Source organism: Schistocerca americana, chromosome X (assembly GCF_021461395.2).
Source record: "Schistocerca americana isolate TAMUIC-IGC-003095 chromosome X, iqSchAmer2.1, whole genome shotgun sequence".
Taxonomy (NCBI): domain Eukaryota; kingdom Metazoa; phylum Arthropoda; class Insecta; order Orthoptera; family Acrididae; genus Schistocerca; species Schistocerca americana.
Window position 1 is genome coordinate 601,623,777 of NC_060130.1, and position 15,726 is coordinate 601,639,502.

The window sequence follows — 15,726 nt, forward strand, 5'->3', positions numbered from 1 at the left end:
TACACTTGAGTTCAGGGACCCTGGTCAGGAAGCTATTAGCTAAAATCTTTCGGTTACCTCTGACAGTGGAATATATCTACCGGTACTGTAGTTGCTAAGATTTTAGGGTAGGTGACTTTCAGATATGGTAGCATGGTCCATTACAAGAAAGAAATGTCAAACATGGGCTCTGAAGTGTATACATTAACAGGTATGAACACTGGTTAATCTTCTCTACAGTGAAAAACATCTCTTCTACTGAACAAATGTCCATAGCTCATATGGTAAAAATTTTAGAGCCGATGTTTACTAGACGTATTTTTCTTGTTTTGGTCCATACCACTACCTCTGGAAATTGCCTACCCTACAATCTTAGCAACAACAGTACTGATGCAAGCAGTCCACTGTCAGAGGTATCAGAACGATTTTCGCTTATAAATTTCGACTCTGTTGTTTCCGGACCAGGATTCCTTCACCATCGTCCCTGAAAGTTTGTAACATAATCACGGAATCACCTTCACTATCCGTTCAATCAACTAAAAGTAAAACGTCAAGTAAAACGGAAGTCATACCAGGCGTTCCTTAAGTGAGTGTTATAGCCCCTCTGCTGTTTCTGAGCTACGTAAACGGTTTAGGAGAAAATGGTTCAAAGGGCTCTGAGCACTATGGGACTCAACTGCTGTGGTCATCAGTCCCCTAGAACTTAGAACTACTTAAACCTAACTAGCCTAAGGACATCACACACATCCATGCCCGAGGCAGGATTCGAACCTGCGATCGTAGCAGTCGCACGGTTCCGGACTGGATTTAGGAGACAATCTGAGCAGCCCTCTCAGATTTATTGCAGATGATGCTGTCATTTACCGCGTAGTAGAGTCATCAGAAGATCAAAAGAGATTGCAAAATGTCTTAGACACGATATCTGTACGGTGCGAAAAGTAGCAGTTGACTCTAAATGTGCAAAAGTGTGAGGTCGTCCGTGTGTGTACTAAAAGAAATCCGTCAAATTTAGGTTACACGATAAATCACACTACTCTGAAGCCTGTCAGTTCAATTAAATATCTAGGAATTACAATTACGTCTAAATTTGGAACAAACGCATAAATAATAATAAGGGAAGACGAGCAGAAGACTGCGGTTTATTGGCAGAACCCTTAGAAAATGCAGCACGTCTGCTAAAGAGACTGCCTAGACTACGCTTGTCCATCCTCTTCTGGAGTATTGCTGCACGGAGTGGGATCCGTATCATATAGAATTAAGGGAGGACATCGAAAACGTTCGAAGAAAGGCAGCTCATTTTGCATTATCGCGAAGCAGGGGAGAGTGTTCCACGGATATAATACACGAATTATGATGGCAGCCATTAAAACAAGGCGTTTTTCGCTGCACGAAGACCTTCTCATGAATTTTCGATCACCATCTTTCTCCTCAAAGTGTGGAAACATATTGTTGGCGCCCACCTACGTAGGCAAAAATGGTCATACAAAAGTAAGAAAAACCAGAGCTGGCGTTGAAAGATTTAACTGTTTGTTTTTCCCCAGGCTCTGTTTCAGAGTGGAACGGTAAAAAAATAGCTTGAAGGTGGTTCGATCAACCTATCTGTCAGGCATTTAATTGTGAATTGTAGAGTAATGATGTAGATGTAACGAAACGTTGACTTGGTATTTTTATTGCATGGGATGCCATAAAGATTGGTTTAGCCACCGATATGTGACGTTTTAATTGCAAACCATAGACCTCTATGATGTGATACGTGGTTGATCTGTTAGGTCGTCAGCTGTCTCCTCTGCACTCAAATTACCTGGAATGCGGAGAGGATTTGAGATTAGTTCGGAAAATCTATAAAAACGATTACCTTCCTCGTTTGCGTTATCTATAATTCACCAGTTGCTGACGTAACTGTATTAACTTACACCGGTCGTGCCATTGTACCTGGCTTACTTTAACTGCCCAACGATTCTGGTCAGCTTCTCGGCATACTGGCGTCAGCTGCTCGTTGTGACAACACTCCTCTTGCTGCCTGCCCCTCCCACGCCTTTTCTGGCGGTACTTTTCTGTCCATAAACAGTTTATGTCAATACGTGCATGGAATGCAACACGCTACCGCTGGAGAGTTAGATACACAGGAAATATATCACAGCACCTTAAGCACTAATGTTCGCGTTCATTTTTCTGTATTACACTTCGCTTTTCAAGCCCTGCGAGTACAATGTGAAATATAACTAGCTTTTCACACAATTTCTCTAGCAGTTGAGAAAGTTGAAATCTCGAAAATTGAAAGGACTGCATGAAGTACTTGTAAAACGCTAATCAAAGAACAAAAATACGGGAAAGGAAAGTGAGAGAAACATGCGCAATAAGATGGGAGAAACTATCTGATATACTCGTACCTAGTCTACAGCACTGCTTTTCAATATAGCACATCACTATGTGTAGACCTAAAGCGTTAACTGGTATATTAAACTGAGTACTACTAAAAATGAGTGTGTTTTTGACTGGCATCAGATTATAGCATTATAAGCTATTAAGTTCGATCGAACTACCGAAATATTTTCATTTTTTCCTAAAAATATGTAACACAGTACTTCCGCTTCACGCACGGACGTTTTCATGGCTTCATCTAGTCAAGAACAATTGCAAATTTTAACTGTAGATGGACTCAATTGGTCTGAAATGCATAGTGTAATAAATATTCGTCTCTCTCTCTCTCTCTCTCTCTCTCTCTCTCTCTCTCTCTCTCTCTCTCTCTCTCTCTCTCTCTCTCTCTCTCTCTCTCTGTGTGTGTGTGTGTGTGTGTGTGTGTGTGTGTGTGTGTGTGTGTGTGTGTTTGTTTGATAATGAAGCAGCCACAGTGGTAATGATGATCATGAGCTAATTGTTTTGGAGATGTGGTCCGCCTATTCAACTAAATGATTTGTCACACAACAAACAGCCTTTCATTTAGTTGCACAGACAGCTGAGATCTCCTAGAATATAAAAACAACCAATGAACGACGGAAAACATAAAACATTGATGACTAGTTTCGTTTGTGTGTACACAACCTAAAGATGTACAAGGAGTTTTTTTGTAGATGCCGTTCTCCGTAGAGTCCAAACCTAAAACGTCCATCACAGTGCGTTAGCGGAGCTCCCACGTAATGATATAACGTATTACTACGGCACTGTAGGACTGTGATGTATTTCTCTGCGTGCTCTGTTTGTGTAATAGCCTGCAGATAGCGATCTGATTCCTCGCAGCCCGCAAAAGTATCGAATCGTATGCAGAGAATTGCAGCCCCGGGACCCACACAGTGGTTCTGGTGCAACAGCAGCTTTGTTGGAGATAGAATCTGATGGTGCGTGCGACCCGGGGCGTGACAAGAGCTGTCATGAGTGGCGAGCAAACTGTAACAGTAGTGTATCCTTCATCAAATAGACTACACCGAAGTACGATGCTCAGCGCTGAACGCCGCCATCAGTGACGAACTGAATAAACTGTCTCCCACAAATCATTGACAATCTGTGCAGAAATAAAAATATAAACGCAGCCAGAATTCTGTACTCGCAACAGCTACATAAAGATCTAAACGTGCTCTAATCGCAACAATTGGAAAGTCTCTTTCAAAGCTTCGAGGATGACTTACATTCTGGAAGCAACCCTTGGATTGTGGCTAAACTGTTTTCGACGATGTCGTTTTTGCTACTATTCATACTGCAGGCAGGTTTACAGGAAAGGCTCTGTGGAGTTTGGGAAGTTGCTGAGACATGCTGGAGGAACTAAATTTGTCAAGGTGGGGGTCTCGACTAGCGCCTTAGTAGTCCAGTCGGTAACAATACTTCCCGCCGCGAAAAATAAGGCTTTTGGTTAGGGACCCAGTTTTGAAGAAGGTTTTAGCCAGTCATGAAATTCCTAGTAACCTACTGAACAATGCATAGGGAACAATTTTTCTGTTGCTTTTGTCCTCATCGTCAGGAATAAAACTGAGAAGTGCTATTGTTGACCATTGCTCCTAAAGTGTGAACCAGTTTTGCGATCATTCATTAACCCGTTATCTGATGAAAGTGTCTGGACGCCTATTGGCGGTCATTGATACAAAATATTTCCACCCTTTGCCTTAACGGCTGCTTGAACTCTGCTGGGGACACTTTCAATGGACCTCTGAGTGTCTGTGGAGGAATGGCAGTCCATTCTTCCTCAGAGCTGAAACCAGAGAAGGTAGTAACGTTGCACGCTGGGGTCTGCAGCGAAGTCTACGTTCTGACTTATCCCAAACGTGTTCCACTGGGTTCACTGTCATTATCTACAGATGATAGACTCACAGATGCTGCTTTATGACAGGGTGCATTGTCATGCTGAGACAAGAAATCATCCGCTCCAAACTGTTCCTCTACTATACACAGAAGAAAATGCTGTAAAATCTGTTCATATCTTTCTGCATTCAGACTTATGTTAGGTGCAATACGGTGACAACACCCCAACCAAGAAAAACGTCCCTATACCGTAACTCCACCTCCTTCGTATTTCACCGTTGACGCTACACTTGATGGCAGGCAACGTTCTCCAGGCATTCGCCAAACCCAAAGGCTTCCATCGGAATGCCACAGGATATATCGAAATTCATTACTCCCAATCACTCGTTTCCAGTCATCCACTGTCCACTCTCGACAGCGTGATTCTGAAACTGCTGTTTCCCACATCAGCCTCGTGAGCAATAAGAAAGGGGAACGCGAAGAAACGTTAGCGTGGATATGGCGGCAAGGGAACTCTGAACATTTTAATAACGCAATTTCCCTCCGTTTGTTAAGGAAGAGAGGGTGCTCAAAGTACAGTAACAAAGAAGTACTAATGTTTCGGGTTGCAACAGCAACTTATTCAAAAAAGTGGAACACTCACATAAAGCAGTCCAAATTAAACTAAACTCTAATGACGTAGGGAACATGGTGTCAGCATTAAAATTAACATTCCAGAGGAATGTTGTATACGTCGGTCCAGCACGGCCCTCTCTTGTTTGAGTGAAAAGTCAATATTACGCCAAGCTAAGATATGAAAGAACTATAAGGTTTGGACAAAGATATGGAAACACTAGAAACACATCACATTACTTTGCCTAATACGGTGCAGGAAACCCATTGACATTCAAAACAGCTTCCACTCGTCTCGAAATGGATAAATACTGGTACTGTATGGTTTTCAAGCAGATCTTACACCATTCTCCCAGTAAAACAGTGGAAAGTTCAGGTAATGATGACGGAGGTAAATAACGATCACACACTATTCTCTCAAAAGTAGACCTCAAAGGCTTATAATAATGAGATCTGGTAGCTGTGGCGAACAGCGGAAATGTTCGTGCTCACAAAACCAGTCCTGCACATCTGAGCTTAATGAACAAGGGCCCAGTCGTCTTGGAATGCAGCATCACCATTGGGAACAAACATTGTGTCCCGGGATGAACGTTATCATCCAAAATGATCTCATAATCCTTGGCAGTAATTCGCCTTGCAGAGTAACCATGGGGACCATAGAATACCACGATATAGCAGCCCATATCACCGAACCCACGCCATGTTTCACTCTTGGGACAGAAACTCGGCTAAAAGTTGGAAAACAGTGTGAAGCAAGACTCATCTGACCAAATGATTTTCATTTGACTCACTGATGGTTGGTTTTGGAATTCCAGCTAGCCCTGCGATTCCCTTCTTACAGAAAGTGCTGACAGGGTTCGCGAGTGCGACGTTAAGTTCTGCAGTGACTGTTACAGCTGTCGTCCCATTATATTTCGTCATAATCCTCTTCAATGACCGTCTGTCACGATCATTCAACGCACACTATCGTCGGCGCTTTGGCTTACCGGATGATGATTTTTCCTTTGCAGCCAGCAGGCTTGACTAGCATCTGCATTTATGTTCAAGCATGCATTTCTCGCGGTGTTTCCATGTATTTGTTCAACCCCTGCATTGAGAGAAGAGGTAACATAAAAACAGATATCAGTAGATCTCCTCGTTACAAAGGACGTAATATTAATACGCGAATGAGTTTGAACGAAAAAAAAGTATTTGCCATACTGCAATATTTCAGTTCATACAGGGCGTTCTGCCGAGACACTGATGCATACTTGAGATGATCACAGAACGAGAAGATCGCTATCTTGTCCACAGGTGGTAACAGCTACGTCCGCTATACTGACTTCAAGGTGGAGTTGTGCGACAGGTGTGCACCTAATTGTGTTGAATGTTAGAAGACTGCCAGTGCTTCCGCATTCAGATGTCCAGAGACATCAAACGCCTTGTAAGACCACCCCCCTGACTTCAACTGACTAATGATGTAAAATTGTTAATTTGTGGTAAGATCTTATGAGACCAAACTGCTTAGGTCATCAGTCCCTAAGCTTACACACTACCTAATATAACTTAAACTAAGTTACGCCATGAACAACACACACCCATGCCCGAGGGAGGACTCGAACCTCCGACAGGGAGAGCCGTGCGGACCGTAACAAGACGCCCTAGACCACGCGGCTGGCCCGCGCGGTGACTAATTTTCGTAGGATTGGATCACACAGCATTACTTTTACCCTTCTTCTTACTGGTAGATCTACTCTGAAGAGCCAAACAAATTGGTAAACCTGCGTAATATCGTGTAGAGCGCCCGTCAGCACGCAGAAGTGCAGCAACACGACGTGGCATGGACTCAGCTAATGTATGAAGTAGTGCTGGAGAGAATTGACACCATGAAGCCTGCAGGGCTGTCCATAAATCTATAAGAATAAGACGATGTGGAGATCTCTTCTGAACAACACGTTGCAAGGCATCCCAGATATGCTCAATAAATTTCATGTCTGGAGAGTATGTTGGCCAGCGGAGGTGTTTAAACTCAGAAGAGTGTTCCTGAAGCCACTCTGCACCCATTCTCGACATTCTGGAGGTGTGGGGGTGTCGCATTGTCCTGTGGAATTGCCCTAGTCCGTTGGAATGCACAATGGACATGAATGGACGCAGGTGATCAGACAGGATGCTTACGCACGTGTCATATGTCAGAGTCGTATCTAGACATATCAGGGGTCCCATATCACACCATCTGCACACGCCTCACACCATTACAGAGCCTCCGTCAGCTTGAACAGTCCCCACCTGACATGCAGGGTCAATGGATTCATGAGGTTGTCTCCATACCCGTAGACGTCAACCCGCTCGGTAAAATTTGGAAACATTTTGTCTGGTCGGACGAGTCTCCTTTCAGTCATCAACAGCCTAATGTCTGTGTTGACAGGCTCAGCTGAGGTGTAAAGCTTTGTGTCGTGCAGTTATCGAACGGTTCGCATGCTGACACTTGTTAAAGGCCCAGAATTGAAATCTGCAGCAATGTGAGGTAGGGTTCCACTTCTGTAACGTTGAACGATTCTCTTCAGTCGTTGTTGGTCCCGTTCTTGCAGGATCTTTTTTCCAGACGCAGTGATGTCGGAGATTTGATGTTTTATCGAATTCGTAATATTCATGGTACACTCGTGAAATGGTCGTACGGGAAAATCACCACTGCATCGCTACCTGAGAGACGCTGTGTCCCACTGCTCGTGCGACGAATATAGCACCACATTCACACGCACTTAAATCTTGATAACCTGCCATTATAGCAACAATAACCGATCTAACAACCGCGACAGACGCTTGTCTCACATAGGCGTTGCCGCCCGCAGCGCCGTATTCTGCCTGTTTACATACCTTTGTTCAAATGGTTCAAATGGCTCAAATGGCTCTGAGCACTATGGGACTTAACATCTGAGCTCATCAGTCCCCTAGAACTTAGAACTACTTAAACCTAACTAACCTAAGGACACCACACACTTCCATGCCCGAGGCAGGATTCGAACCTGCGACCGTAGCGGTCGCGCGGTTCCAGACCGAAGCTCCTAGAACCGCTCGGCCACACCGGCCGGCTCATATCTTTGTATTTGAACACGCATGCCTATGCCAGTTTCTTTGGCGCTTCAGTGTATGTAGTCTATAAAATAATTTAACTGTTTCACTTAATCTCTTCTAATAACAACAAGCCACATCTTGCCGGCCGCGGTGGACGAGCGGTTCTAGGTGCTTCAGTCCGGAACCACGCGGCTGCTACGGTCGCAGGTTCGAATCCTGCCTCAGGCATGGATGTGTGTGATGTCTTTAGGTTAGTTAGGTTTAAGTAGTTCGAAGTCTAGGGGACTGATGACCTCAGATGTTAAGTCCCATAGTGCTCAGAGCCATTTGAACCATTTGAAACCACATCTTGCAAGCGCATGTGGCAAAGTGTGACTAACTTTACTGAAAAATATACTTCATTAGTTAATTGGGTAGTTGCAAAAACTGCTGGGTAAATAAATGTTCTTCATTACCTCCGGTTGCAAGCCTATAAGTAGTTGCTAGGTCGAATTGAATCAAGTTCCGATTACTTAAACTGATTCTGAAATACTAACGATCATAGAGCTTAACGTATAGTGAAATGATAATCAAATCAAGATACGACACTGTCGACAGGCGTTGATATATATAAACACGGACAGTTGAAAATGTTTACCCCGACCGGGACTCGAACCCGGGATATCCTGCTTACATAGCAGACGCTCTATCCATCTGAGCCACCGAGGGCACAGAGGATAGTGCGACTGCAAGGATTTATCCCTTGCACGCTCCCCGTGAGACCCACATATCCAACTTAATGTCCACACACTACATTTGTAGTGCCCCTGCCCATTACACTCATTACTCGCGGCAGACAATCTTACCGAGTCCCGTAAGAGTTCGGGCATTACGTGTGCATCCGCACAGGAGGAGGTCAATGGCCGGTTAGCCTTAACTATATGAAGATGGTATCTGTTCTTCATATAGTTGACATAGTATCGCATAAAGCCACACTCACCAGTTTTCACCAAGTGAAGTACGCTAGCGCCTAAGAAATGTAACGTGAAACCCAAATCAATCCTGACCAGCGACATGACTGTATCAAAATCACCCCTTCATTAAAGCGACGTAATTTGGTTTTTAACCTCAAGAGTTTTATAAGTGTGTGAAGTTAGGTTCACGTTAAAATAAAGTTACATCAATTAGTATGAATAACTAGTTTTACACTAAACTAAAATATGCGAATTTTAATCGCAGTTCAGACAGATGTAATACGTCTTAAATGCGAAGGACACTTATGATTCTCTGAGCAAAATAAGTGAAAAGACGTAGGTAAGTCTAGGATTACACTTAACTGTGTTCCTATGTGAAACGTTCCATTGTGAATAGCGCTACTAATGTCAATTTGAAGTACTTGGAAAGCATTATGTAAAGCAAAGTTTTATTTTTCTTCTCGAAAAGTATGTGGTTAGATGTTCCTATGAGACGCTTTCAATAAATTCGGAGATAGACCCGTTAGATTAATTAAATGTTTCTCGTCGGAAGATAAGCAAAATGGTTGTGTTCGTGGGACGTGTAGTGTATGCGTGACATGGACGCGAACAGTCACTGTGTGCAGGTCATGGGCGAGATCTGAGTAGGGAAATAGCAAAAAGCGCGCGCAAAATGCTCCGGAGAGGATGAGTGGCAATACTCTAAACAACCCGACATATACCTTTCCTTTCGCTAGCTTTTCATTGTAGTGGCGAGACAACGTAATACCTTCACGTGTTGTGCACACCGTGCGAGCCAACTTTTGTGTACAGACTCAGTCTGCAGGCAACGTTCCTTTCGCGAGCATGACGTGTGCATCTACAAATGACCACAACTAAAGCGCCCCTTTTGAACTGAAACTGCATTAAGAGACCACGCTTACATCGGTTGCAGTGTGCTGTAATTTAAAAGTCGTAGTGGTTCTTCAGACGCTGTATTCACATTCCAGACAATGCAACTGGATTTCCCAGCGCCATTAATCGCTGCTGCTGTTGCTCCTGCGGATCTCCGAACACATCGGGCCAGCCTGAACTAAGAGGTTCAGGTACAATAAGCAGAGATGTCCGCGTTAACCGTCGCACGTAGGTCAGAGGTACCAAGAGTTTCTTGAATGAACGAAGATTATTTAATCAGAGTAGGAACTACTTGGTATTGTACCCAAAACGTTAGTTCCTCTTTCCTTAATAAACCTAGAGAAACTGTAGCATTAAAATGCTCAGAGTTCGCTTGCTATCATACCCACGCTAACGTTTCTTCCCCCTCTATAATTGCTCGGTACGTTAATGTTTGAAATAATGTACTGAGAATTGCGCTGTCGCACAGTTCCTTAGAGGTGCAGGACAGAGTTTTCCAATTAATACACAAATGACGGATTACACATTAATCCAGTATTTCCTTATTTTCATAAAGACGTTTCTAGAGAGAGTACTCGTTTACAAGACACTTTGAAATGTACACTGATGAGCCAAAACATTATGTCCACCTACTTAATAGCTTGTTTATCCGTCTTTGGAGCCAAATACATCACTGATTTTACGTATCAGTAATCAAATGGTTCAAATGGGTCTGAGCACTATGGGACTTAACATCTATGGTCATCAGTCCCCTAGAACTTAGAACTACTTAAACCTAACTAACCTAAGGACAGCACACAACACCCAGTCATCACGAGGCAGAGAATCAGTAATCCAAAAGTTTGTTGGTATGTTGGTGGAAGTATACGACATTAAAGGCCTACGCACAGGTCATGTAATTCGCGTAGGTAACGGGCTGCTGATTTGCGTATAGGGTGATGAAGCCCGATAGCGATCCAGATGAGTTTCATAGAATTTACAGTCTGGAACCGCGCGACAGCTACGGTTTGTTAGTTTTCACTGCACATATTCTGGGCACCGTTGAAGAAATCGTTATGATAAGAGTGGGGAAGCGTCTGCTCCGCTTATATACTTTTTTACCACATCACGTGCCTGCTACGTCACCAGGCGGCATACAACGTCGCGGTGGGCAGTCGTCATAGTGTTTTGGCTTATCAGCGTACGCACTCACTTCTCTTTTCCTGGTGAACATTTTTACTTGCCAAAAACTCGATCATGTTGGCGACATTTCGCTGTGATGTGGAACGTCTCAACTATTTTACAGAAATGATCGACGCTTTTACATTCAGATTCGCACAGTTCGCTCGCTTACTGACGACCACAAGCTCTGCGTTAGCGAATGCTTTTCAAAACTGTGCAGTGTTCATTCTTAAGCTCAAAGAAACAGTAATACCATTTGACGTTCGACTTCATTATGCACATATTATAAAACATAATCACTGAGCCGGCCGCGGTGGTCTCGCGGTTCCAGGCGCGTAGTCCGGAACCGCGCGACTGCTGCGGTCGCAGGTTCGAATCCTGCCTCGGGCATGGATGTGTGTGATGTCCTTAGGTTAGTTAGGTTTAAGTAGTTCTAAGTTCTAGGGGACTGATGACCACAGCTGTTAAGTCCCATAGTGCTCAGAGCCATTTGAACCATAATCACTGAACTAATCCTTCACTATCAAAATTTTGTGTACCCGTCATCTTTTATACAGTGCCTCTCTCCTATGTTCTAAATATGCAGCAATATTTGAGTATCTTGCTGTGCAGGATTACACCAGATACTAACAACCAGTGTGAATGTAACATCGTTATCGACAGTGAATTGTTTCACTAAAACTTACGGATTAAATCTTTCATTCCAGTGTCTCACTATAACATAGTTTGTTGAATACATTTTTTAATCAAAAATAGATAAAGTTTTAATAGAAGTTAACTCTGAAATCGATGTTTTGAATAATGTCACGTCGGAATTGAGGTATATGATACGAAGTAAAATCTCTGTATCAATAGATGTAGGGCTTATGCTTTCAGATATTTTCATTCACCAAAACTAGATGCTGTAGGATGTAAACTACTCATTAAGCTTACCTAATGTGCTCCTGTATAAGCTAAAAGGAAACTATAGTGCTGGAAATAGATAAAACATTTCCTAATCATAGGGGATTTCAGTACTAAGTTAACTAAAATTAGACGTCAGCTAAGGATAAATACATATATTGATGAGCCAAATCGATATGACCATCTGTTTATTATCATGTTGCTCCATCTATGGAACGCAATACAGCAACGATTCTGTGTGGGGTGGATGCGAAAAGTCATTGGTAGATTTCCGGAGATTTGTGGCACCAGAGATGTACATACAGGTAAAGCAATACTTGTATATTTTATTGTAAGTTAACTGGGGCCTAGAAACGACGGAGAGGCTCCGTCCTTGCCGCAGCCGCAGTGGTCTACAACCCCACGACGACTACCGCAGTCCACTTCACCCCTCCGCCGCTCCACACCGAAACTCCCCCCCCCCCTCCCCAAGGGAACGTCTTACACCAGACGAGTGTAATCCCCATGTTTGCGTGGTAGAGAATTGGTGGTGTACGCGTACATGGAGAACTTGTTTCCGCAGCAATCGCCGACATAGTGTAGCTGAGGCAGAATAAGAGGAACCAGCCCGCATTCGCCGAGGCAGATGGAAAACCGTCTAAAAACCATCCACAGACTGGCCGGCTCACTGGACCTCGACACCAGCCGGGCTGATTCGTGCTGAGGACCAGGCGCTCCTTCCCAATCTGGAAAGCCGTGAGTTAGACCGCACGGCTAACCGGGCGGGCTTACTTGTATATTATAGCTCACTGTTTTATGAACGCGGAGCTGGAGCCCGATAGCGTTCCAGAAGTGTTACATCGGATTACAGCAGACTAATTTGGTGGCTAAGACATCAACTACTACGCTCTTCAAACTACTGTAGCACGATTACCACCCGACAGTTACCCTGTTAGAAGACAGTACCGCCGTCGCGGAAGACAAAGCATGAAGGGATACAGGTGGTTCCTATAATATTCATATTCTACATAGGTGTCGTGGTGCCTTCGATTACTATGAGAGGCTCCATGGGAACCTAGGTGAATGTCCTCTCCCTCCCTCCTCCTCCTCCCCCCTCCCCTAGCAGAATATTGCCCCCACCAGCCATTGCACAGTGCAACCGTTCGCCTGGATGACGACCTATCCGTACACGGCCATCGACCTAGTGATTTATCCGACAAGGCGACATGCTCCCACTGACCCACGATCCAAGATCAATGATCTCATGCCGACTACAATCGTAACTGACGAAATGGTGCTCCAAAACACTTTTGCCTACGTCAGCATTGTACTCTGTCGTCAGATCTTCTACAGATCTTTACAGATAGGACAAGCCTCCGATCTCCACTTACTGTGACGAGGCGTAGACAGTCAAAACCTGGTCGCCTGCTAGTGGTTCACCGTCCTTCAACCACTTTCCATAGAAGCCCACGACAACAGACCGCTTACAGCCCACCAGCTTCGCCGATTCCGAGATGCTCGTTCCCAGGCGCCGGGACACAATAATGTGTGAAAGTCGTTTACATCACGAGATTTGCCCATTTGCAACCCGTATCGCCTCTAGAAGGATTCTCCGCTGGTCTTTACACCGCCTGCACAGGGCGTCTCTCCTAAGAGGCGTCAGGCGCATTTTCTCTTATATTTCAGCAGGCATTCTTTTTGTTTTGTTTGTATTGTGTAGCTGGAATCAGCCCAAACAAACAGTGCTCCTCTAGTCTTTCATGCGACGCCCACTACTGACGGAAAGTATCGTCTTGTTCGCAGTTGCAAGCAAAATGATTTCTAGCGCGGAATTTTACGTGGCCAGTCGATACAGTGATCCCCCAATTCGTGTAGTGCGATATTTGTTTTATCGATTTCTATAAAAGGGGGGGCGGCAAAACTAAGAATAACCGGTACTCCAGCAACGACAGCATCGCCCTGGGCCTGGTGATCGCAAAGAGCAATCGGTTGAAACCGATAGCGGTTTTTTAGTTCTGAATAACCGGTATTTGTCTGGTCTCAGATATAGCAGGTGTTATTTTTTACCAATAGCTGGGTAAAAAAAAATCAAAATATCAATTGGCCGTAGTAGCATGGCCAAAATTTTTGGGCCGGCCGCTGTGGCCGAGAGGTTCTAGGCACTTCAGGCCGGAACCGCGCTGCTGCTGCTGTCGCAGCCACCCCCACCTGGCCCTCACTTACTGCTACCGCCAAGCATGAAGCGCGACTAAGTCGCTCCTGGATTTCTGTGTATTCCTCGTGTTTTACTGTCCCTGTTAACACCTATCGATAAAACGAATACCGGGATGAACTAATATGGGAACGATCTGTCGAATGGACAAGTAAAATTCCGATTTAAAAATAATTTTTTATGTAATGGGAAACAAACCGGCGCTTTCTGCTGACACTGGGCGTCGCATGAAAAAGATGACGAGAAGGAATTGTATGGGCTGACTCCAACTACACAATGCAGAAACGAAATTGGAACTATCTGCCGAAGCACCAGAGAAAAATCGCCTGACGACTCTTGTAACAGAGGCTCTATGTAGTTTCCTTAACGCGTCACGTGCCGGCAACGAAACCAGGCGGTATTTAGTCTCGCTGTGGGTAGTGGTCGTAACTCTAAGGCAAAAAATTAGTGAAAATATTCAAATGACATGTCGAATACCACGAAACACGGAACACGAAACACGAAACTTAGAGAACAGAAATCACGAGGATAAGGGGAAAAAATTACAAGAGGTGCAATTTTAGGCGTACACTTGTTTCAAACTATCACCGCCATGAGACGTAGCTTTAGAGTGCAGCGTATTAAGTTGCCAGCTAATGCTTTGGCAGTCCGCGTTCAATGAACGGCAGCACACACAACTGCACGAACGTAGACGCATTACGCATTGCATTTTCTGTCTGCAACGTTTTTGGCACTAGTTGAATTTAATGGCTCAGTTGCGATGTCTGGTGTTAGCAGTCCACCCCTCCTCGGAATTACATATTTCTCGTCATAAAAACTTAAGCAGTAACTTACTGTTGTCGTCTTGAAGAAGTATTCGTCTAGAGGCTCTTCTCCGACGCGGAATGGGATTCAAATGCTGTGGTCACCACGGAAGTTCAGTGTCTAGTGCACCGACTGTTCCGAAGTAAGCAAGTTTCCGCCCACGGGACGCAGGGCTCGGCTCGATCCTCGCACCTGAAAAGTAATGGTATTTTAGCAGAATTCTATGAACATATTACTAAATCTCAAAGTTTTGCTTTACTTGCAATCTCGCTACCAGAAAATATTTGCAGCATTGCTCTTAATGTAACAGAACAAACATTATTCACCATAGAAAGATAGATGGAGAGAGAGAGAGAGAGAGAGAAAGATAGATGGAGAGAGAGAGAGAGAGAGAGAGAGAGAGAGAGAGAGAGAGAGAGGATTAGTGGTAGGTATTTTATTGGAACTCTGTCTCAGCGACCACTGAAAGACTGTCTCGTGGAGATCTTGGGTTTGATTTCCGGTTGTTGTTGTTGTTGTCTTCAGTCCTGAGACTGGTTTGATGCAGCTCTCCATGCTACACTATCCTGTGCAAGCTTCATCATCTCCCAGTACCTACTGCAACCTATATCCTTCTGAATCTGCTTAGTGTATTCATCTCTTTGTCGCCCTCTACGATTTTTACCCTCCACGCTGCCCTCCAATACTAAATTGGTGATCCCTTGATGCCTCAGAACATGTCCTACCAACCGATCCCTTCTTCTAGTCAAGTTGTGCCACAAACTCCTCTTCTCCCCAATCCTATTCAATACTTCCTCATTAGTTATGTGATCTACCCATCTAATCTTCAGCATTCTTCTGTAGCACCACATTTCGAAAGCTTCTATTCTCTTCTTGTCCAAACTATTTATCGTTCATGTTTCACTTCCATACATGGCTACACTCCATACAAATACTTTCAGAAACGAC

General features: G+C 44.2%; 1 protein-coding gene across 1 annotated transcript in view; it reads right to left on the reverse strand.

Annotated features, from left to right (window-relative positions):
• The window catches only part of LOC124555689 (homeotic protein female sterile), a 575,063-nt gene that overhangs the window by 234,328 nt on the left and 325,009 nt on the right, over positions 1-15,726 (reverse strand). The window contains exon 2 of the mRNA XM_047129691.1: positions 14,809-14,970. The gene's annotated coding sequence lies outside the window, so the exon portion shown is untranslated. The remainder of the gene's footprint in view (positions 1-14,808; positions 14,971-15,726) is intronic.